The sequence below is a fragment of the Carlito syrichta genome, unplaced genomic scaffold (genome assembly GCF_000164805.1).
Source record: "Carlito syrichta isolate Samal-C Ts95f unplaced genomic scaffold, Tarsius_syrichta-2.0.1 Scaffold135687, whole genome shotgun sequence".
NCBI classification, from domain to species: Eukaryota; Metazoa; Chordata; class Mammalia; order Primates; family Tarsiidae; genus Carlito; species Carlito syrichta.
In genome coordinates this window covers 80,366-106,026 of record NW_007079783.1, presented here as the reverse complement: position 1 = coordinate 106,026, position 25,661 = coordinate 80,366, and positions in this window count along the sequence as shown.

The following is a 25,661-nucleotide window of genomic DNA, read 5'->3' as shown; positions in this document are numbered from 1 at the left end:
GGAGTTAAGGTGCTCTTTCTTCTTGTTGGAACAAAGAAGACATGACCTGGTCTGTATCCAACTAGACAGAGACCTGAATATCAGAAGAGAAGATGCTGAGGTCCAGGTGCTTGTCTTGTTGAATCTAGACCAGGCAATGTCCTCTTTCTTCCAATGAGAGAAACAAGTAGCATGGTCAAGGTCAAATGGGGCAAAGCTGTTTTAGTTTTCTGTTTATTTGTCTGGTTTGGAATACTCCTGGGAAGGAATTTTATGGTTTTTGCTCTTCTAATATCTGGCTTCTGTATAATGGAAGGAAAAATAGTACTCCAGTAAACCTTTATAATACCATACACATGTATAATGAAGCAAGGAGATCTGTGAAGGATGGTAGAAAGTTCTCGTCCTCCAGAGCAAGAAGGTAATAAATTCTCTTCTAAACATATTACAGTTGTCTGAGCTATAAATTTATTACTATAAAATGATCCATCTATGTGAAAATCCCACTACATATAGTTTGTATAATTATCAAGCTGGTAGCTGGAAAATGTGAAGTTGTCAAGAATCAAGAAATAGTTGTTTAATGCCTATTGTGTGCAAGGCATTATTATATAATTACAGACTCATACTATTATTTTCCTGTATGCCTGGATTTGTACTACCCAGTCATTATTTGACAGATTTCTTCAGCCTTCATGAAAAACAAGAATCCAGAATTTCCTACCGGGACTAAGGTAGTACATAGAGTAGTCCCCCTAGATCCACAGTTTTGCTTTCCATGGTTTCAGTTACCTACAGTACATCTGATCTGAAGATATTAAGGGAAAACTTTCAGAAATTAACAATTCATGTCTTCACTGCACTCCATTTTAAGTAGTATGAGGCAACCTCATACCGTCCCACTCAGTCTTGCCCAAAGGTGATTTATCCTTGGTTCAGCTCATCTGTGCTAACTGGTCAGTCACTTAGCAGCCATTATGGTTATCAGATCGGAAAAACATAGTATATCCAGTGTATGGTTCAGTGCTATCCATAGTTTAACTCATCCACTGGGGGTCTTGGAACCCATCTCCCATAAGTAAGGAAGAACTCTGGGATTCATAAATTCATGCATTTAAAAAGCTGGAAAGACTCTTAGAAGGGAATGGAAATCAGTGCCCTGAACTTTCCCTAAAATGTTAATGTCCTAAGGTGCTTTTGAAATTTTCCATTATTTAAAAAACATTTTATAAAAGAAATTATTTAGTCAAATGTATCAATGCTCATGGAATCCCCATCTACTGTAAAAATTTACTCACCCTACCATGTCAATTTTAGGAAGTATGGAATCGAATTGAGATAAGATGAGTGACTTATTCGAATCTCGCGAGTCATTTATCAGAGTGAGATAACAGTCAGTAGGGCATCTGAGAAAATAAGTCCTCTCATTTGACTTAGTTAATTATTTCTGTCCCCAGATGAAAAATATTTTCTGAATCCTGCCCAGCTCCTCTTGGGGTAGACAAATGTTAAAACAGAAAAAAACAAAACAAAAAAAAAACGACAGTGTGCTTTTGCTCAGGAGGAGCTCATAGGGAAAGTCCTTTGATACTTTCAGTTAGTTGCTATAGAAGCAACCCGCAGAAACTTGACTAATAAACTTGGGCTGACATTGCTGTGGGGAGGTGCTACTGCCTCAACTAACAGACAAGTAAGTGTTGAAATTGTGCAGCAGAGGAAAAGTGAAGCAGGGGGATAGTGACAACATTTGTCAAACAGAAAATTGCAATGTCCACATAGGAAAAGTATCACTGTTAAACTCCAGAGGTGTTTGCAAACACAGAGAACAAGCCATGAATACCTGTTTTCTGTAAGTCCTACCATCAACACAGCTCCCAGGGACAGCAATTTGTCTGCACGTTGGACTCAGGGCATAAGGAGAGACTAGTTAGACTATTTTGGGATTTAGCTGAGCTTTGAAAAATTGTGCTCCAATTTTTAGAGTTTGTCAGGTGGGATTTCCAGAGTTTGCAGGGTCCGTACTCTAGAGCTTCTGAAAATAGTCTGATCAATTGGAAAGAGTTAAACAGAGCCGGGCTCAGTGGCTCAGCCTGTAATCCCGCGCCTTTGGGAGGCTGAGATGAGTGGATTGCCTAGGCCTGTGGGTTCAAGACCCGCCTGGGCAACTTGACGAGACCTCATCTCTACAATAAATCAAAAATTAGCCGGGCATGGTAGTGCACGCCTGTAGTTCCAGATACTTGGAAGGCTGAGGCGGAAGGATCGCCGGAGCTCAGCAGATCGAGGCTGCCGTGGCCGGGAGTGGCCACTGCACTCCAGTCTGGGCAACGGAGTGAGACACCAACTAAAAAAAAAAAAAAGAAAAGAAAGAGTTAAACAGTCAACTGCCTTAGTGTTATTTAAATGGGTAATGAAGTAACAATGATCGTCATCATTAACTGGATTCTCTTCTATGGCTCTGGACAGACTTTTTTTTTTTTTCTCTGTTCAGAGCTTCCTGCTTGGTGTTTGTCTAAGCAAAGAGGAAAACCATCATTCAAATTCTGCAACAACAGATTGCAAGCTAAGGCTTTTCCACACTTTGTTTAATTTTCCTGAAATGTTCTTTTTTCCAGAAAAGATTTATTGGTGACCTAGTATGCTTTTTGTCTTCCTCGACACTCCCCTGGGGACGAAGTTAAAACACCACTCAGCTGTTATTCTCCTGGGTGGGGAAGTGGCGGGTGGTGGCAGTGAAACCAGATTTGATCAACTGCGGGCTGTTGACTTTATGCTAGTCTTTCATAAAGTGGCCTCAAAATCATCGTGGCCACTCGGCAAACAGTGTGTATTTCACCTAAGCCTGGCTGGTTTTGCACTGGCCCTTCTTCAAGCTAGAATGATCCTAACCAGCAATGTCTTTGTGTTATGATGCAGAAAGTTGGCAAGGACAGGAGGATAGTGCTGAAGTGTAGCTTCTGAGTGGGGGAGGGAGTTAGAGCATGGAAGCACGAGGGCTAAGTGGTTCCCTCTTACTATGTTTGTTCCAACAGAGGTCAGTCATTGTGCATTGTCTCTGAGGGAGTGAATACAGCATGATATTTGGGGGGGGAAATAGAGATTTCTTGTGGTGGTAAAGCACAGAAAATAGAAGCTCTCTGCACTTGATTGCTTCATTTTTATTTAAATATCTCCAAAGGCATTCTTCTGTGAGAAGAAAAATGACATAATAGGTCTCTAAAGATGAAACTGTTTTGATGCTGGAAATGTTCAACATCAAATCCATTAGAGCTACTAGGATCTGTTACCAAAAGTCTTGAAATATGCTTGTATGCAGTGAACCTTGTTGATTACCTACTCAGCAAAATATCTTCTCCCTTGTTTCCAATAGAACATCCATTTTTGTGTTTCTGCCATCTAGTCTTGTGTCCAGGAAAGAATGATCCCAGTTTCAGAGAGGAGTCTGAGTGGTCTGGGTAATGCCATCCATCTGTCAGGAATAGATTCAGGAACGGGCATGTGACTGCATCTGGCCAGGAAGATGTGAGCCAAAGTTTGCTGGAGGATTCTGAAAAGTTATCTCTTGCCATTCAGAGAACCACAGGAATCCAGTCTTTTTCTCCTTGGATGGGAACAAGGAAGCAGAGTCCCAGTCTTCTTGCCACCCCATATTTGCAGGCCCTCCCATGACGATCCTATGTCTACACCAGGAAAGACATTGAGGTCAACACTATGGATAATGATGATATAACTGAGTCAGCACATGGGTCAGCATGTTTCTTCATGGCTTAAGCCATTCGAGTTGAGCGGGTGCTGTAGCAGCTGGCGGCATCCTTGTAACGTGGAGTGATTCTATCCACCAATCTTCATCCTGTACGTCTCGGTCTTGCTCTCTCCTTTCCTGTCTTGTCCACCTGTGAACTCCAGCCTTTTCTCTGCTCACTGTCCACACTCCAACCCTTCCCTCTTGCTCTCTCTGCTCTTCTTTTTTCTTACCTTCTTCCTACCAATGATACCCGTGTGGGTGGATCTCAATCTTGCTAGTCACAGCCAGGATTAGCAAGTGGGGCTGCCACTGGGTATGACTAGATCCGGTAGAGTTTTGCTTCTTTGCCCTCCTTTGTGCTTTGAACACCAGCATCCCTCACCTCTGGGTGCCCCTACACTGCACCAGCATGTGTAACAAGAAACCTTGTGTGCTTGGAAAATCCACTCCAAAGCCAGATATTCATAGAAATGGCTTCAGTGATAATGCCTTAGCATGTGGTCTTTCTAAACTTTCTTCCTTCCTTTCTTCCTTCCTCCCTTCTTTCCTTCCCTCCTTTCTTCCTTTTTTTCTACCATAACCCACATTAAGTATCAATACTCAGTATACACATAATATACACATAAACACCAAGGCAAAAATGATATGGAATATACTGACCTGTATTTACTACTCGTGATATATTCTGATATTTTCTATTCTGTTCTATTTTATTTTTAAAAATTATTTGTCTCTATTCACTAAATTGATTTCATGAATGGTTATGACCACCAAAAACATTTCCTTAACTCACAGCAGAAACTCTGGTGGTAATGTGATAAACTTGTTGATAAGCCTTAGAGGGTGGTTAAGCCTGAACAAAATGGCAGCCAACGCAGATTGGAAGGGGTTTCTGTGTGTGACTTTTTGTGCATTTTTCCCCTAAAAAAAAAAAGAGGAGTGAGAAAATATGAATGTTACATCTGATATGATCCTAGTAATTTTAGGGAATCTTTTCGAGACAGCAAGTGTATTTAAGAAACACCATTAGAGTCAATTTATTGATTGCACTTTTATGTTTAGCTCTTTAGAGCCCATTAAATGCATCTGTTTGACACTTCATTTGGTAGCTGTGCTACTTCTTTAAGAACTGGGAATGGCAGATTATCTGTGAGGACCATTTTTATACTACTGGACTGTGGTCACAATGTGTTGACTTTCTTGTTGATAACAAGTTGCTATCAACTGTAAGCACTTTTACAGCCTGTACCATGCAAAGGCCATACATATAAAGTCCATAGAATGTATGAGGATGCTGTGATATTTAGGAAAACCCTGTATAAACTACAAAGCAGTAGGCACATATAGAATACCATTATTGCACATTTGTAAGAGGAGAAACTCTCGCCTGAGAAATCACTCATTGCTGCTATTTAAATATGCCTCCCAAAGTTCATGTAATTGCCATTGGGACAGTGTTAAGAGGCGGGGCCTCTAAGTCCTGTGAACTCTGTCCTCATGCATGGGTTACTGTAGTTATCATGGGGTTTCTTTCTGTCTCATGTGCTCACTTCTGCTTTCTACTCTTTAGCCATGGGAAAGTGCCAGATGCTGGTACTCTGCTCTAGGACTTTCTGGTCTCCAGAACTATGAACAGAATATGTTTATTTTCTTATAAATTACCCACCTATAGTATTCTGTCACATTGACAGGAAACGGACTAATACACTCATGAATTTTGATCCCTAATTGATTTTAATGTTTCTTAGTGGTGCTGAGTTCTAGAAATGTTCCCCCCACACTCTAATGGATACACACACACACACACACACACACACACACACACACACACACACACACATGCACGCATAGATATGCACATATGCATTTGATTTTTAAGCCTACATTCAATGCAATGCAAACTGGTTAATTATCCACAAGCCCTATTCTCTCCCATATAAGATATATTAGAGAATAGGTTTTAGTCTACTTAGAGCTATATTTATAGTGTGTTATAGCCAGCGGTAGCCATTGAACAAGAAATATGTTGACTGGGGTAATACAGCCTTAGAAGCTAAGACAGGGTTTTGGAAAGAGAGACTCCAAGTGCAGTTGTACCTCCCACCAGCTCTGTGAACTTGGGTGGGTCATGTAAACTTCTAAGGTCTGGTGTTCCTCATCTGTAAATGGGGATAATATTATTCACCTCACAAAAATGTTATAGGATTGAGTTTATCTCTACCCATTCAGTTAATTTCATAATTCACTAGTGGGTCACGACCACCAAAAACACAGCCTTAATCCACAACAGAAACTCTGATATTAAGAATCACAGAGCTGGGGGCAGTGGCTTGTGCATGTAGTCCCAGCTACTCAGGAGGCTGGTGCAGGGGCAACACCATAGCCTAGGAGTTCAAAGCTTCAATGAGCTATGATCGCACCACTGCACTCCAGCCTGGGTGACAGAGTAAGACTCTGTGTCTAGAAAAAAAAGGAATAAATAAATAAATAAAACTGATTTACAATTTAAAAAGAAAAGAATCAAATGACAAACTTGCAGTGTGAGTGTGTGCAATGTGATATACCTGGCAATACCTCCAAAAATGGTAGCTTAGCAACAGTAACTAATGATAATCATGACATGTTCATCTCATTGCACTTCACTGTGAATAAATGCAAAGACCTAGGACCTGGCACTTCTTGCTTTATCTTTAGTGTTGGAGCCTCTTTGCACTGCTTCCCAAACTCACAAGTACCCCTGGAAACAGGCTGTGGTGGCTAAATTGTGGACTACTATGGCACACAACAAGTTTCTCAATTTCTGAGGGGTGTGAGGTCGGGGCTTGTCTCTCTCCTCTTGCTAAAAAAACTTCATAAAAAATAAATACACTGGAAAGTAATGACAGGAAACTTTACAAAATCAAAAGAGGATGTCAGGAAGAGCAGGATGTGAGGTTGTTTTCATTTCCTTCAGGGTTTTTCTTATTAATCAATATATATTTAGAACTTCAAAAAACAGAAAACTTCACTGCTCCTTCTCCTTACGATCGACTCTATCTATTAAAAAAAAAACTGTGACCAAAAAAAAAAAAGAGCCAGGTTAATGCTTTCTGTATTATACTTTCCAGCTGCAATTACATTTCTAATCCTACATTGTCAGGCCTCTGAGTAGTCACTTGTCACACTCGTTCTAATTTACTTATAAAAACTGTTGCATTCCTGGGCATTGCATACCCACATGGAAAAGGGATAACAGGAGAGTACCTTGAAGTTCCAATGGACAAGGAAAGTTTGTGTTTAAAAAAAAACATCTGGAGTATTACTTCTTTCCCAGAAGACAACTTTTAAACGCAGGAACCTGCAAATGCTCCAAACTGGAAGCTCACATCCCCTTTCAAGAGCTGAGGCTGCCCAAAAGTCAGTGCTTAAAGTCCCTCAGTGTTCTCTGAGCTTCCACACACCGGAAAGAAGCCTGTACCTGTGGCCTCCTTTCCGTGGGCCAGGATCTGCATCCTGTGGTTGTTACTGAGTGGCACATCTCCTCTCCAGCACTGAAACAGTTTATTGGCAAACACATTTCTAGAGTTCCTATTTGGCTGGAAGCCAAAATAAACAGCCCAAAAAAAAAAAAAAAAAAGTTTTGCAGTCCTCTGCTTTGCTGAACAGTTAGGTGTGTAAAGTTGTGGGTGGGATTCTTTTTATTACTGTATTTGACTTATTAACACCTTGAGACTAGAAGAATGGAGTGTCATCCATCCTTTAAAAGTTTACGATCTGAATCAAACAATTCAAAAGGCCATAATTTAGTTCCAGTCAAGGAAGTTCAATTCAAGAGACGGGAAGTTGCTTCACATTAAAAGCAGCCTCTCTTTTACTAGTTAATAAAATTCCCTATGAAAATATTTATGGTGGACATATGTTGTTTTCATCTACCCAGCATTCCTTCCTTTAAGAAACCACTGCTCCCCCCTTGCACAGGGTTTTAGGGGGCTGCCAATCATTGTCCCCCACCCGACTCTAGCCGCACTGGCAGCACAGGACACAGGTCTGGCCAGTCCTCAAATTACCCATTCCTGAAGTGAATGTGCGGCTGTTGAGCCAGAGATGCTGCTTCTCCCTGAGCTGCTGAGCTGAGCAGGAGATCTCAGCTCTCCCAGGCCATCTCATCAGCCCATGTGGGGAAGATGGAGGAAGCCCGACCCCAGAAGTAGGAATGACAGAGAAGCCAGAGGAGGAGGAGAGAAAGAGGGAGAGTGGAAAAGAAAGGGAGAGGAGAGAGAAGAGGAATGTGATTTAACCTCTGTGGAGCTATGATTGCAGCTAACTGATTCCTGAACTTCCTAGATGCTTGAGTCAATCCATTTCCATCCCTGTTCAAGCTAGTTTAAATGAGAGTGCTGTAAGGGAGATAGGCTGAAGTAATAAAGTAGCTGGTGAGAAAGGCTGAAGTAATAAAGTAGCTGGTGTTCATTCACTCATTCAATAAATATGTATTGCATAGCTATTATACGCCAAGCAGTAAATGAGTATACAGCAGTTGTGGAAAGACATAATCCTTGCCCTCGCTGAGTTTACAGCCTGGTTGGGGAAATAAACACACATGCACGCATACACACATGCGCACACACACATTCTTTCTTCATGCTGTTAGGTAAAGAGTAGAGTACTGAGAAATAGCATCAGAAGAGAATGAGAGCACGATATTTATGGTATCATTCAAATAATAACCTAGAGAATGAAACACGTGGACAGTGGCTTGGGAGCACAAGTTTAAAAATCTGAGATATGTGGCAGCATGGGGGAAACAGAGCAAACATCCTTCACAGTTGGGCGACCAGGATCCTCATCCTTGCTTCATCAAACACTGCACAGACGGCTGGGTGTGGTGGCTCTTGCCTATAATCACAGCACTTTGGGAGGCAGAGGTGGGAGGATTGCTTGAACTCAGGAGTTTGAGATCAGCCTGGGCAACATAGTGAAACCTGTCTCTACAAAAACAAAAAAAAAATTAGCTGCATATTATGGAGTATGCCTGTAGTCCCAGTTACTCAGGCTGAGGCAGGAGGATTGCCTGAGCCCAGGAGGCTGAGGCTACGAGGAGCTGTGGTTGTACCACTGTCCTCCAGCCTGGGCAACAGAGTGAGACTCCAACTCAAAAGGAAAAAAAAAAAAAGAGAGAAAGACACTGCACAAACTTTCCTCATTAGCAAAGAGGTAATAGCTGTCTTTATTTCTTCAGGGTTATAATGAAAATGAAATAATAAAATGTGCCTGATGCACATTTGAAAAGAAGAGTTTGATATAAAATCCAGTGTACATGTTGTGGGAAGACTAACAGGACAACCTGATGCACCAGTTCAGAAGCCTGGATACTGTCCTACAGTTAGGGAGATATTACAGGGGCCAAAATAGGAAAAACTGACGGTTAATGCCCACTAATGGTGGCGGGGAGAATTTTTTGCATATACACAGGACAGCATACTCTTTATTTATTTATTTATTTTTCCTTTGATGTGTTGATGAGTACATTGTAGCCAAGGCAGTTGTTCTCAATGATGTTTAAGACAGCAATTTTTTAAACCACTTAAAACATTTTACTTTTCATTTTCCAAGTAGCTTTTGTGCCTTCTTTACAGGACATGTTAGGTCATTTTTAAAGGAAAATAGCAAAGAAGACATCATCATTTTTCTGACTTGGGAAAATCCAATTATAAAATAATACACAAATATTGTGAAAAGTTCAAACAGTGTGGAAGACAATAAAGTGAAAAATCTCTCTTCCACCTACCTGCACTCTCTTTGCCCAGAGATAACTAATCTTAATAGTTTACTCTGAATTCTTCCACAGTTTTTAAAAAATCTGCATATTGAAATTGAATCTTGAAAGTTGAGTAGTAGTCTTTTGGCAGTCAACAAAAGGAAGGGTTTGTGGAATTCTCTTACCAAGTACTGATTGGCACACTGCTACATGGGCAGAGCGACTGGGTGTTTATTGGCGAGCTGCACATGGAACGCCTTGACATGTTGGCACCAACCCAGGATACTAGGATGGTGTCCTTTGGGCTATGCCTGGGCATAAGGTCAAATTGCTTTTACCCTTTCAAAGCCTGCATATCTTTCTCATTTACAACCTCATTGGGTTCTTTCTTTGTTCCACTGGTATGATCACTTAGCTTCCATCTTTCTGCCACTGCTGTGTACTGAGGATGTCATCTGGCACATAGAGACCCTAACCAATTACACAAAAAGGCCACCAAACGACTGCCACATGGGTGTTTTGTAGTCAAATCGTAAAGTTTATCTCAAAAGAAAGGCTGGCCTACAGAATTGTATGACTTTAGAGATGTCCAGTGCCCAAGGGAAGACCTGTACTATCATAAGTAGGGATCATAGTGTTTATACCCCAGATGAGTCCGATATCATCACTAAATTAATGACTGATATGAAAACCCAAATAATTAACCTTTCAACCCCAACACTTTTTGCAAATGAATGGCTAAACAGCTGGTTTGGATGTGGGGGAACTTGGTAGCAGAAGTTGTTATTTATTCTCAGAATTATAATGATTTGTTGTGATTTTGTCTTCACTGCTGCTTCTGTAGCATTTATTCATAATGGAGTCAATGCACAACAGACAAAAACTAATGTGATGATCACTCAGATAATTGCCTCAGTTAAGGCCAGGCATGATAGCTCATGCCTGTAATCTCAGCACTTTGGAAAGCTGAGACAGGAGGATTGCTTGAGCCCAAGAGTTGGAGACCAGCATAGGCTGCATAGCAAGACCCTATCTCTACAAAAAAATTTAAAAATTATCCTGGCATGATGGTATGTGCCTACAGTCCCAGCTGCTCTACTTGGGAGACTGAGGCAGAAGGATCACTTGAGCCCAGGAGGTTGAGGTTCTCGTGAGCTGTGATCGTGCCATTGCACTATAGCCTGGGCAACAGAGTAAGACCCTGACTTAAAAAAAAAATCATTAATTAAAGATACAACCATGTGGCCTAACACAGGTCATAAAGTCATTTCCTTCATGTTGCTTTAAATTTGGTCTATACCCCATCAACTTTATAGCCTGACAAATTCCCTCACTGTGGAACATTAGGAATGTGTCCTTTTAGTAACATAGGACTAAGCTCCTGCACATAAAAGGAGTCCAAACTGTTTGAGTTACTCTACAACATTTTCTCCAAAAGATCTTGATGAAAAGGGGGAAAGGTGACATTCAATAATTCAAACTTACAACTGTTGGAACTTTAAATTATTCTGAGCCACGAGAGAAGTGTGGCTATGACCTGAGTGGCACAGCATACAGCTGCAACTTCTGTCTTTTTTTTTTTTTTTTACTGTAAATGATTAAGAAGGTCAAATGGCACCAGAGATAAAACCCCCTGAGGCCACCACCATAAGGTAATCTTCCTTGAAATGTAGCATTTTGTAACCAGTCAGATTGCTATAGCACATGTACTGGTCTCCTATGAAAAATGCAATTCTGTCAAAATGTCTCTGTTCTGTCTGTGGATGTGACACCTTAACTTCCCCACTTTAAAACACTAATCTCATGCACTTGGAGTCAGTGTTCCCGGTGGCCATTCTCGAGCTTTATGCTCAAATAAATTCCATACTTAATCATATTTTCTGAATCTCATTATTTAAGGTCAACAAGTTTGTTTCCACAAATGGAGGAGTGACATGAGTGTGCACTGTCATGAGAATATTAATTTCTAGTCCACATGTATACAGTCTTCTTCTAAATTAAGTATAATTTGGCCTGAAATCACATTGGCCATCAAGCAAAAATATCCCATTGTATTCATTTGAGAAGCTTTCTCTGCCTTTCCATAGGCCAAAACAGGCATCCCAGGCTTATGTTGGTTCAAAAAAATGGGATAGAGATGTGTGTTTACTTCTTTGACCGCTTGCTGCCCTCTCCCACTTGGGCACCACCTTTGGGGGAAGACTCTGTGGCCCACTCCATCTGTAGCAGGTGCCATCAGGGATTCTCAGTCTTCACCTAGGAAGAGTCCTCCCTTAAGCTCCTCCTTGTCTAGAAGATCCTACAATACTGGCTGTTTCTGAAGAAAGACATTAGTATGCTAGTCTTTTTTTTTTTAATTCCTTCACAATCTTTTTTTATAAAAAGGAAGACAATAGGCATTAAGCAGCATGACTCACTGGGAAAACCAGTATTTCAGCCAGGGAGAGGGTTCATTGAAGGATGGAAAATACAGAAGAGAATGGCCGGGGGCATGAGCAGCCGGTTGGAAGAGTTTGTATGCTCTTCTGATAACTTCGCATTTATCTAGGCATTGAGGGGAGGAAGTCATTGAAAGCTTTTTTTAAAAAATAAGAATATTTTTTATTTTAGTTCTTACATGAGCTTTCTAATACTCCCATATGTAGTTTAAAAAGTTTTTACCATCGGTTTTAGAGATGTACAAGAGAATCATAAATCATTAAAGGCTTTAAACAGAGCAGTAGAATTAAATTGTCCTCTGAAGAATAATCTCTGGGGTAGTAGGGAGAGTGGGCCAGGGGGAGTAAGACAGTGATGCCAACTGGAGATCACAGCGGTGGCTTAAGGAGGAGATGTCATGAGCCCAGGAGCTTCGTCCCCTCTCAGATCTGAGAGAGTCTACAATCTCCTACCATAAGAGACAAAGAGGCCTGCTACAGACACTTCTAGGCTTATTTGTAGCTGTAGTTAGGACTCAACATGATGACAGTTCACACGGTCAATGCTGGGAGAGGCAGCAGCAACAATGACCCACCAGGCTGACCCACGGCCAACAGTGATGCCCACCCACAGCACAACATCCTGGGTGTGCGGGACAGTGGCTGTGCCTTCAAAGTGGTGGTTCCCTGGGTGGTGCTTGGCTAGGGTTCTGGATGTCTGACCTGCCTTCACTCCTGCCCGTTTCCCAAGCCAAGGCTTCAGCTCTTGTGGTAATTTTCAGCCAGTCTTTAAAATAATTCTGTGAGGAAATAAGGCAGGTGTTATTATTTTCATTACGATGAAGGAAATGAAACTAAAAGGTTAGGTGACTTGCTTAAAATCAAAAGCTACCAAGTGGCACACCCAGGGTTGGAACCAAATCTTTGTACTCTTCACACGACTTTTTTGCTTGTCAAACTTGGTAGCTCATAATGCCTGACATGTATGGCAAAATGAAGGGACATGCTGGGAGCCATTGCTTACACCTGGCACAGGTTTCAAGAGTTATGTAGAAGGCTTATTAAAAATTAAGTTATTTAAAACAATATATAATGGACTAAAATGCAAATCTAGGTGGAACTAGCAGGTTAAATAAATTTTATCTTGGTAGGTGATAAGCATCTAGGTTCCCCAGGGATATAAAATGATTCATTTTGTAGTGTGTACTTTGGTAAAAAATGTGTAAGTCCTGAAATGAAGCATTAGCCAATCCCTAGGCTAGTGTTGCTATTAGCTAAACACCCCAGTACACTTTAGTAAACCTCATATTTAACCTCACATATCTGATCTATGAGTTCATAGGTAATGGCTTCACTCATTTACATTCTTAAAGTCCAGAAGTCCAGAACTTCTTAATAAATGTGCAATGAAATTTATTTGACTAAAGACTGGTAGAGGCACAGACAATTAATGCTGCTAAAACATATAAAACACTGTTAAATATGTTTCTGAAAAAGAGATAAAATGTGAGATGTCTTTTCCATATCTGCATATTTTGCTGAAAGGACTATTTTGTCATCTGGATAGAATTATATACAATGACTTCATAGTGAGGAAACAAACTCATGAGTCAATGAAAGGGTAAAGTAGATATGAATCATAATCATCCTAAATTATAGTTATTAAAATTCTATAAATTCAAAACACTTTAATTCTATAGTACTTGGGCAATGAGTCCATTTCAAACAGCATTGGCCAGATAGTATTATTTTCAGGACGTTGTAAATATACTAGGGTCCATCTTACCATAAAATGTTTCTCTAGATTTCTATTACATGCATCCATTTATTTGTTCTGTTCATTCAGTAATTAAGTCTTGAGGCAAAGATAAATGCCACAGTGATATGTAAAAAAGGAATTATAATATGGTGTGATGTATAGTAATAGAAATACTACAAGGCACAGTGTAAAGATCATGAATACACTTCATCTGCAGGCTTCCTTGCAGGCTGATTCTTACACTGGATCTTGAAGGGCGAATATGAGACTGACAGTGGACAGATATGTGAAAATTTAGCAGAGGACAGTGTTTTAGATGGATGGAGCTGCATGTGCAAAGGCACGGAGCAGAAAATAGCTGGACAAGTTAAAAGAATTCCACCATTTTTGTGTTTATAGATCCTAACTTTGAAACACTGTGGTGGGAGATGAAGTTAAGCAAGCAGGGGACAGATCATGAAGGACTTTAAATAATCATGCAGCTCAGGATGATGGCTCTCACCTGTCATCCCAGCACTTTGGGAGGCAGAGCTGGGAGGATTGCTAGAGCACAGGAGTTCAAGACTAGCCTGGTCAACATAGCAAGACCTAATCTCTGAGAAAAATTAAAAAAAAAAAAATAACTGGGCATGACACCTGTAGTCCCAACTAGTTGGGACGCTGAGGTGGAAGGATCGCCTGAGCCCAGGAAGTTGAGGCTGTGATGAGCTATGATTTTACCACTGCACTCCAACCTGGATGACAGAGGGATACACTGACTCAAAACAAAACACAACACAACAAAACAAAAAACCTATACGGGCTTGATATTTATTGTTGTTGTTATTATTATTATTGTTATTTTAGACTGGGTCTTACTGTCATCTAGGTCAGAGTACAGGAGCGCAATCATAGCTCACTAATGCATCAGGCTCAAGGGATTCTCCCACCTCAGTTCCCCAAGTAGTGACACCAAGTTTCCCAAGTAGTAGCCACTACACCTGGTGAATTTAGACAATTTTTTAAGAGACTGGGTTGGTCTCACTATGTTGTCCAGGCTGGTCTTGAACTCCTGACCTGTGGTGATCTTCCTGCCTCAGCCTCCGGAGTCACTGGGACTAAAGTCACAAGTCATAGTGCCTGGCTTGATTAGGCTTGAGTTAATGGACATGAGGAATACAGTAAAGAATTTCAGACAAGAGCATATGAAGAGAATATTTACCCTTTGGAAAAATGACTATGAAGGTAGCGTTCAGAATAACTTGAAGAGGAAAGAGACAAATGCAGAGTCCAGGTGAGAATAATGAAAACATGAAAATGGAGATGAAGAGATGAGAAAATACATGCTAAACCACTAGATAATGGAAGCACAGAAACTGATAACAAATTGAATGTGAAGAATAAGATGACTTAGACAACTGGGTGATCATCAAACCAAAAAACAAATAGAAAATAAGAAATAGGAAATAAGAAAGACAAGATTTGGTGAAGACTAAAAATAAACTCCGTTTCTGCAAGATTGTGGTTGAGTTGTCAGTGAACTAAGTGAGCAAGCCTAAGTACAGGCGACGGTAGGCTGAGAAGAGGTGACTGGCTGCACTAATTGAAATCACTGTTCACACAGCAATAATGACAGCTGTGCAGTGAACAAGCTTGTCTGGTAGAAAAGCATGTGCTAAAGAAGTATTGTGTATATGCCTGAAGTCTCATTGGTAGTTATCACGTCAGTGTCAGTAATAATGATTGGCATATTTCCTTCTTCACACCTAGAAATATACATTGTGATGTGGGAGAAGGATGGACTGGGAGGCAGGAGGCTTGTCCTCCAATCCTGGCTCTCTTGGGAGCCTGCACAATGTTGTTGGGCAAGTAATTTTACCATCTCTACTTTGGCTACTTTACCTGTGAATTGACGTGGGTGGAGTACATGAGCTCTGACACTCTGCAATTCTTTAACCATTCTTAGATCTCATGATTTTCATTTCTCCCCACTGGACACTGATGAAGCTGCCAGCGAAACCTGAAGTAACTGGAAAATAGGCATCAAGAGAGAAATTTGGCCTAGGAAGAGCCACAAACCTTGCAATTTTCCCCTGAATAATGGAAACCTGACTTTGAAAAATATTTTTGCTATAGTTTGGAAGCAGTTATTGTAGACTATTCTGAAAATGTAGTACTTTTTATTGAAAAGGAATGATACTTGGTCACAAATATTTGGGTTTTGATTGGATAGCCTTTTGCATCCAAATTTTTTGGAAAATAACTATATAAGCTTGACCCATTTAAAAGCCACCCACTTACAACTTCAATGCAGTAGGGATTATATAATAGATCTGATAATATGTGTCCCTTCTGGCCCATTATGACTGCCTACAGACAATATAGGAATGGAAAACATTTATTGTAATTATACTGCATTAAAATTGTATGTCCTTGTGATCACAGGCAGTTCAGATAATTGTGCAGGAAGACCTTACTGATACAGCACCTCATAGGTGCTGAGCTGCCCCAAACCAAATACATGAAAAGCTTTTCCTCTGACTTCCCCCAAATGTGAGGTACAGTGGGCTGTGACTACCAAAGAAACAGACCATAGTTCAACTGACAAACCAGACACCTGTGGAAGAGACATACTGTGTTGTAGCTTATGAAAGGAACAGTTTTTGTGAAATTATTTTGTAGCTTTGGTTGAGCCAAGGTCCAGCAGTACTCTTATACTTAGCCTCTGAATTATAACTATTCCCTCAACACCAGGAAGAATAGCTTACTGTGAGAAGCCCCGAGTACACTGTGGCTTATAGAAGTCATGGAACCAAATACCTCAGAACACACGACTTTGCATTGTAAAGAGAAACCTGGGCAAAAGAGTAAGATTTGTTTAACTTAATCAGAGTTTTTGAAAATATTTAAAAATCAAGAGAATAGTAAAAGGGGTTAGAGAAAGAGTTAATAAGCAGAAATTAACACATATAAACAGACAGTAACAAGAAACAGATAGAATGGAGGAGAATTCAAATGCAACAAAAATGATATATAACATCCTGGAATAAATGTAACAAGTGTACAGCACCTACATGAAGAAAAATGTAAAACATTACTACAAGATGTGGAAAATACTTGGAACAAATGCAAGGCTTGTATCGTGGAAGGAGAGTCAAGATACACTACTCAGTGAAATAAAGGGCAGAACAGTATGTGAAGTATCCTACTTTTTATATTTAAAAAAAGAGAAGGCCGGGTGTAGTCGCAGCACTTTGGGAGGCTGAAGCAAGAGGATTGCCTGAGCCCGAGGGTTCGAGACCAGCCTGGGCAACATGATGAGACCTCGTCTCTACAATAAATCAAAAAAATTAGCCGGGCATGGTAGCATGCGCCTGTAGTTCTGGCTACTTGGAAGGTTGAGGTCGAAGTTTCGCCAGAGTCCTGCAGGTCGACGCAGGGGTGGTCATGAGTATGCCACTGCACTCCAGTCTGGGTGACGGAGTGAGACTGTAACTCAAAAAAAGGGGGGGGGGCATGAAAAGTGAGCAGAAAAGAGCCCAGAATGCAAGAGAATTTTCATCACAGAGCACTACCCTGTTTGATTTTACAGCTACAACATCCATGCTGTGGTTGTACTATAATTTATTTAAATTAGATTTCTGTTGATGATATTCAGGTCGTTTCCAGTCATTTGCTAGAATAATCAACCTGCAATTAATCACATAAATGATTACCTTTTCAAAAAACTGAATTTTAAAACATAAATAATACTTTCAACCAAAAAAAAAAAATCCAGAGATTAAAAAGCAAACACTTTCAAATGATAACTGACAGGAACAGTAAGTATGTCAGCAGCAACCAGGATGGACTATAGAGAACAGAGCTGTTTACTCTGGGAGTCAAGAGAAATGCTTTTAGCTGTAAATAAGAAAAAAGCCAACATGTAGTGACTTAAGCAAAGAGGGTCTTCCTTTCGCTCTTACAACAAGAGTTCTAGAGGGAGGTGGCTCCCGGATTGAGTCAGTGGCTCAGTGATGTTGGAGCCACCAGGCCCGCAGTTCTCCTGGCCTGTCCTTAATGGCTGTAAGATGACACCACCATTCCAGGCATCTCGTCCTTATTAACGCTAGGAGGGAGAAAGGAAGAGGAAGCAGCAGGACCCTGAGCCACTTTATCAAGAGTGGAGCCTTTCCAAACAGCCCCCGAGGCCTCCTGCATCTCATTGACCAGTACTACCACTTGACCACTGTCCATTCCTAGCAGCAGGGCAGAAGGGGGGTTGGGAATGTCTGTTGTGTTCACGAGAAAACCAGGGACTTCCACACCTCATTTTCTGGGCACTACACAGCATCTGTGACTCCCATATGACCAGAGGGAGAGGAAAGCCCAATAATGACAAAGATTCAGTGTCCACCACCCAGTGAGACAACATGGGATTGGGATACATGGTAAAGACACCAACTTGAGAAAAATTAGAAACATACTTTTTAAAAAAACAACAACACAAGAAAGGGTAAAAGGTGACATTTCTTGCACTTCAGTTTGTGGTTATGAATTGGCTACCTTATGCAGAGGCCTCAGTGACCTTCTTCCTCTCCTTTTTTTTTGAGTTGGAATCTCACTCTTGTTGCCCAGGCTGGAGTGAGTGGCATGCTCACGGCCACAGCAGCCTCGACCTGCTGGACTCAGGCGATCCTTCTGCCTCAGCCTTCCAAGTAGATGGAACTATAGACGCATGCCACCACGACTGGCTAGTTTTTGTGATTTATTGTAGAGATGAGGAGGTCTCACCAAGTTACCCAGGCTGGTCTCGAACCCTCAGACTGAGACAATCCTCTCATCTAGGGCTCCCAAAGTGCTGGGATTACAGGCTGAGTCACAGCACCCACCCTCTTTCTCTCCTTACCGATGAGTCATCGTTAAACAAAGTGAAGGAAAAAAAAAAAGCAAGAAGCAGTAGCAGATGCTCTCCAGCAAGCAGTTACCAAACCTGTTCACCTTGAATCTGAGAGCTCAGTCCATGGACATTTCAGATACTGGCAATGAACACAAGAGTCAACTTATGAGATACATTGGGCAACATAACTGAAACTTAGTCACAGACTTTAAAATTTGTGATGCAGCTGGCTGGATGTGGACTCTCTCCAAACCTCCATTAATTGAATAATGCCTGTATGTTAAATGTCAGACGTGAGACATTCTCTGTCGGATGCAGTCGATTCCACTCAACCCTAATCCTACTTGGGAGAAGCCCATCCATCCTAATTCCTGTGCACGCTGTATGTACTTTTGGATTTGATCTTCACTTTGTGTTTAATTGTTGTCTCTGAGCCCTGGCTTGGGATGCCTTTCTTCTTGTTTCTCTCCTCTGCATCTATTTCTCTTAGAGTGTTATCTCGAGGTACGTTGCTGTCTCCTCAGTTGGCTGTCTTCTCTCCCAGGTGACATACTGATGCCAGCCTGAGGAATGGCAGCAGAACGCAGGAGCAGATAAACAAGCTGCTGCCTGCTACAGAGATAGGTTGTTAACTTCAGATCAGCAGATGCAATTCATCCCTTATCTCTTTCAAACCTAATATAAGGAAGTCATTTCCCGATGGCAACCACCTGTTAGCTGGAATCTTGACGGATGAGATTGATGGGGGCCTTTGAACTCTTTCCAGGGAATTATCCCAACAAGGATACAGTGTTTTCTACATCCTGGCCATATTGTTAATATTGATAACACCATATCTATAAGGTGTTTGGGGTTTCTAACATGAAGGATGTTACAGAAGTTGAATGAACTCATCTGGTGAGACATAAGGCAAATATGGGGAGTACTGAGTACATCGTGGGGCTGAGAGCTCTCAGACCTGTGAACTTCTGCTCACTCACATGTCATTAAGACAGTGGTCTACATTTATGGAACATGGTTTCTCTCAAGGGAAAAGGATGGGTCGTTTGTTCTCCACATGTATGCCTGGGGGTACTATCCAGAGTAGATTTGCCACAAAGCCAATGAAGCTTACACTTCAGAGCCTCTCTCTTACATCAGAATTCTGTATCGCTAATCTTATATTTTGTAATATCATATTATTATTGTTTTGGTAGAGATAGGGTCTCATTCTGTCACCCAGTGATCCTCTCACCTCAACCTCCTGAGTAGCTAGGACTACAGGCACGTGCCAGTAGCCCCAGCTAATTTAAAAAATTTTTTGTGAAGATAGGCTCTCACTGTGTTGCTCAGGCTAGTCTTGGACTTTTGACCGCAAGTGATCCTCCTGTTTTAGCCTCTCACAGTCCTGGGGGTTATAAGCATAAGGCACTACTATTGCCTCTGATATTATTGTTCTTAAAGACAGCCCCCCAGATTGCTAAGTTTCAGGAGTCACAAAATTTGGATCCATATCTGATCCAACATATGTACAACATAGCTTTTCATTTCTAACTTTTAGTTGTATCCAGTGCTTTATTGGAAATGAGCAAGTTCATTAGTGGTATCATTCAAAAAAATTATTTTATTTGTTTCTCTGGCTTTATGGTTAGTTTTGTAGTTAAATCTAACCATTTGGAGGCATTTTCATATAACCCAGTCGAAAGCAATTTGACAATAACTTTTAAAGTCATAAACATATTTGTACAGTTGTAAGATGCCATATCTACAAAACTATTTGATAGGCAAAGATTGGAAACATTCTAAAAGCTCATCAATAAAAAATTAGTTAAATATATTGTAATGCGTCCATGTGAACACTGGGCAGCTGTTAAGAAAATGAGGAAGTTCTTCATGCACTGACATGGAAAGACTTCCAAGGTATCGTTAAATATAGATGGGTGCATCTGATATGCTGTGTAGTGCAATAAAAGACTGGAGGGGTGATTTTAGATTTACAATTGATTGTATTTGCATAAAGTAATATTGAAAGGATACAAGAAAAGGCTAATAAAAGAGATTCCCTATGGTAGTGTGGGAATGGGCCTGGGAATGGGATGAGGGAGAAGTGTTAGTGGAAATGAGACTTTTTTATAGTTGTATGTATTCTATATATAAAACCATGGGAATGTATTACCTATTCAAAACTAAGAAAGAAACTAAGAAAGAAACAAGAAGCTGTTTGAACACTTTTCTCTCATTTCAAAGTATCTATAGTCTTCTGACCCTAAACATATACAGATTACTCTAAGGATTTCATGAAGCTTCTGCCACAGTGGGACTCTTACCCTTCTCTTAACCTCAGTGGCACTGCCATCAGCTTCTTTTAGGATGCGTTGCTCTTCACCATGTGATAACTGCTCACAGATGTTGTCTTCAAGGCGGCCTTCCACTCACCACCCACTGTTCCTGCTCTCACCTTTGACAACATTCACGGTTGCTTTTCTCAGTGTCTTGAACAAGCTTCATCCCCTCCCACAGATGCTTCCCTGACCTCCTTGACTTGATTGGGTGACCATGCTGTTCTTTTCTATCCCTGGACAGGTCTTTTCACAACACTTGTCTCACTTGTTATTGCTTATAAAGTCTGCCTTTTCTACTCAAGAGTCTAGATAAAAAGCTCCACTCTGGCCTGGGCTGCATTTTTACTGTCTACTTTGGTGTTCCTGATGCTTAATAGAGTGCCTAGCAAGGGTTAGCAAGTATGCACTGACTGAGAAACCATCTTCCCATCTGCAGCCCATAGACTACAAAGGATGACACTGCACAGTGGATTCTTTTTTTTTTTTTTGAGTTGGAGTCTCACTCGGTCACCCAGACTGGAGTGCAGTGGCCGCTCCCGGCCACCGCAGCCTTGCCTGCTGGGCTCTGGTGATCCTTCCGCCTCAGCCTTCTGAGTAGCTGGAATTACAGGCATGCGCTACCATGCCCAGCTGATTTTTTTTTTTTTTTATTGTAGAGATGAGGTCTCACTGCCCACAGTGGATTCTTAAAGGGTTTAAATACAGGCATTGCCCCTCACCACACCAGCTCTGGAATATTTCCGTTTTAGCCCCTCTGGCCTTCAGAGGTCTCACCTTCATTCAATCTGTCATTGATGCTGTCATTCAATAAATATTTCCTGAGTGCCAATGATGTGCCTCTGTTCTTGGAACTATGGATACAGGGGTGCACAAGACAGAAAAGTACTCACCATTTGAAAACTCACTTTGCTTGGAGTGGGAAGAAGTTGGGGTGCGGAGGCATAGGGACATGCATAAGTCAAATAAATAAAAACTTCAGGTAATGCTAATGGCCAAGCAACAGGGTGGCTGGTTAAGAGAGGCAGGAAGGGCCTCTCCAAAGAGATCATATCTGAACTGAGTTTTTAATGTAGATTCAATGAGATAATACCTGCAAATGTCTTAGAATTGGGTCTGGCATATAATTAATGTCACAAATGATAAGTATTACTATTTATAAAAACTTGTTAAAAATGAACTGGGTATAAGTGAAAATATAAACGGAATGTTTTTTATATATAGAATGTTCCAATTGCAACACTTGTATTTATTTAGTGAGAAGGCATATATATGTATGTGTGCCTTATTTGAGTCAGTAAGCTATTTTCTGGCTGAAATAATCTACTTTTTTTGGTTCGAAATAGTTAATGCCCTCTTAAGTACAATTTATACTTTGAGAGTGATTCAGTTACTTACAGCATCTGTCTAACACTGTACTCAGAGGGAAATCATAGGAAGATATTCAGCATTGGTTGTTAATAAGTAGATTCAATGTCCTCTAAGATCTCATGAACCTGCGAGTTCTCACATGTTTGTTAAAGCTAAACTAATGAAGTGGTTGGGTGAGAATCTGAGAGACTGTGGATATCTCAATACAAACCCACTATAGGACTGTAAAAGAAGCATTGGCAGTTCACACCTTCCTGGTATGGAGGTAAAAATCACTGGAGCATGTTGGATGGGCTGTATCATGTGGTGGAGTTTAGAATGACCTCTGTGTTAGGAACTTATTTACTCCCTAGAAATTGTATGAGGTAGGTGACTGTCTTAGGCTGAGCTCCCAGAAGCTGACTCTCAGAAGCAAGAGAGAGAAGTGCAAGAGGTGGGATAGGGGTCTGATTTCCAGGTAAAGTCTCTGCTGTGCTGGAGGCCCCAGGGGAATTCTGGGATGTAAATTTCACCTTGAAGTCTGTCACCATTTGAGATTAGGTAGCAGGACTTTTATAGTCCTGCACTGGTCACTCATTGGCTATGTCCCCAGACAGCTCCAATAGCCCAAGGACAGTCCCCCAGAGAGAGCCACTGGTGAGGGCTGGTCAAGCACATGACACAGGGACTTCCTGCACAGAAAGGATGAATGAGACTCCAGGCGCACATAGCCAGCCTCTACAGTGTTCATGCCCCTAATTTACATAAGAGGAAACCTGACAGAGAGGGCAAGCACCCTGCTAAAGACACCTGCCTAACGGGCAGAGCTGATACAAACCCAGACAGGTTTGACACCACAGTTCCTGCTCACTCTTTTCCACCAAGTGGGCCTCCCTCTCCTGACCACTGGCCATAGATACATGAACATACTCTGTATTTCTATAAATAGACATTCTCACCTAGCTTTCTGAAGCAGGAGATGCTACCAGGAATTGTAGTGAAACGTTATTTTGGGGATCTCCAAAAGATGATTGTCTAACAGAAATATAATGCAAGCCATATATGTAACTTAAATTTTACTAGTGGTCACAGTAAAAAAAAAAAAAAAAGTAAATGAAATAAGAGAAATTAAATTTAATAATATATTTTATTTAACTCAACATATCCAAAATATTATTATTTCAACATGTAATCATTATAAAAATTGTAATGAACTATTTTACATTATTTTTATAGAGTCTTTTTGTGTCTTTTACACTTACAGCACATCTCAATTTGGTTGCAAAATATTTATCAAAAATATTTGGTATGAATTTAGATTTCATAAGATGTACAGTTGAAAAAGTGGAGTCACATAGCCAAGTTGGTTCAAGCATAGTTAAAGTTTTCTATAACTGAATCAAGTGTCATTTAAAAAATTTTAATTAATTAAATATTTAAAAGAACAATTCTAAGTCACACTAGTCACATTTCAAATGCTAAATAGTTTCACAAGGCTAAGAGCTACCATATTGAACAGTAGAGAAAATTTGTCCTATGAAAAGGTACAAGGATGTCTGTGTATACCATCAGAAATCAAACCAGTCAATCAACAAGTAAATATTGAGTAGTCTATCTCATGCAGCACATAGTAGACATGGTGGCAAACAAAACACTCTTGGCCAGGAACAGTTAATCAGGGACTTTACAGTTTTAAAGTTACTCAGAAGGAATGAGAATTGGCTGTGTTCACAGCTTTGGATCAAAGCCACTAAGGAAGAAGGTAGGGCTGACTTCTTTGCTGAACAGCCTACTTGCAATACTTGATTTTTATCTCAGTAGTACACACTACAGGCTGGGCTATGCAGGGAACTGTGTGATCTGGTGAGAAGCTCTACCACAAGAAGAAACACTGACAGGGACCATTTTGACCCTGTATCCTTACCTGTACATGCTAGGAGGGGCTGGAACCCCAGCAAGGTGCTAGGACATGAAAGCACTAAAAAAACCTGGCATACCTGTAAATTCACATGCAGGTTACTGTTCAAAAGAAATTAGCATCTCCAAAAGGCATGTGCAAGAATGTTCATAGTAGCACTATCCGTAATTGCCCCAAACTAGAAATTATCCAAACACACATCAATAGTAGAATTACTTAATAAATAGAATTTTCTGGACTATTCATGCAGTGAAATAGCATACAGCAGGGATAATGAAAAGCCTACAGCTATATCCAACAACATGAATGAATCTCACAAACATCATACTGAGTTAAAAAAAAAGCCAAATACAAAAAAATATATATACATTGGACTCTATTTACATGAAGTTCAAAACAGGCATAATGAATTTTCCATTTAGAAGTGATTTTCATTTAGAAGTCAGGATAGTCATTATACATGTTGAGGAAGGAAGGGGTGAGGACAGAAAGCTGCTCAAGGTGGCCCTGGGGGTGCTGGCATTGCCCTGTTTCTTCATCCTGGTTACACAAGTGTGTTCACTTAATGAAAGTACCTCCTGTGTGTACACTTTTCTGTATGCATGTTAGACTTTATATATTTTAGTAGTAAATTCATTCATTCGTTCCCCTGAAGACCGGCAGTTCTATTGTCCATTCTAGAACTCTGAAGATAAGCTGAGCATGTAGGAAAGTCAAAATCATCATTCCATTCCATGGTTCCATCTTCTTGAAATCCCAACATCTTTCCTGGAGGCAAACTGACAATAGAGGCCAGGATCCATGAAGACAGCAGATGACACCAAAGGACTTTAGTGCTCCCTGAGGTTCCTTTGCCTAGTCTGTCCTTCCTCACCTCAGTCTAATGAAAGTCTAACCTCCTTCAAGTTCCAGTTAATGACACTTCCTCCATGAAGACTTCTTTGATTGTCACAGACAAAAACTACCTCCCCTTCGACATTTGTAGGACACTTTTCGTGGCTACTCATAATTTATTTCCATGTATTATAGTAATTTCTAGAAAGCAGTGCAATGTTGTACTTAAAAACCTGGGCTGTGGAGTCAACCAGGGCTTAAGACCTTCTTCTACCATTTGCTGTGTGACCTGGGGCCAATTGCTTAATCATTGTGCATGCTTTTTCTCAGTAATAGAATGAAGATGACAGCAGTACCTATTCAGTAGGTTATTAATACAATGATTGGAGCTCAGGGTTGGATAGCTGCTGGAACTCAACACAATTTCAGAGAATGCTTCTCACTATTGTTATGTCTACTCCAAAGAATAACAGGTTCCTGTAGGACTTGAAACACAACTTAGGTGACTTGCGGCGACAGGCTCATTGTGCACATCTCACTGAGGCTTGCCTTAGTCCTTTCTCTCTCATTAGCTTGAGCTCCTCCAGAACAGGAGCTCAACTTATGTGTTGTAATATCCCTCATGGTGCTTAACTCTAGGTTCTGGGCTACATAAATGAGTTGTCATGCCATCTTAATAATAGATTGTATCCACTTTCTTCTCATTTAGCAATGCTCAGAGCCATCAAAAGATAACTTCCATAAAC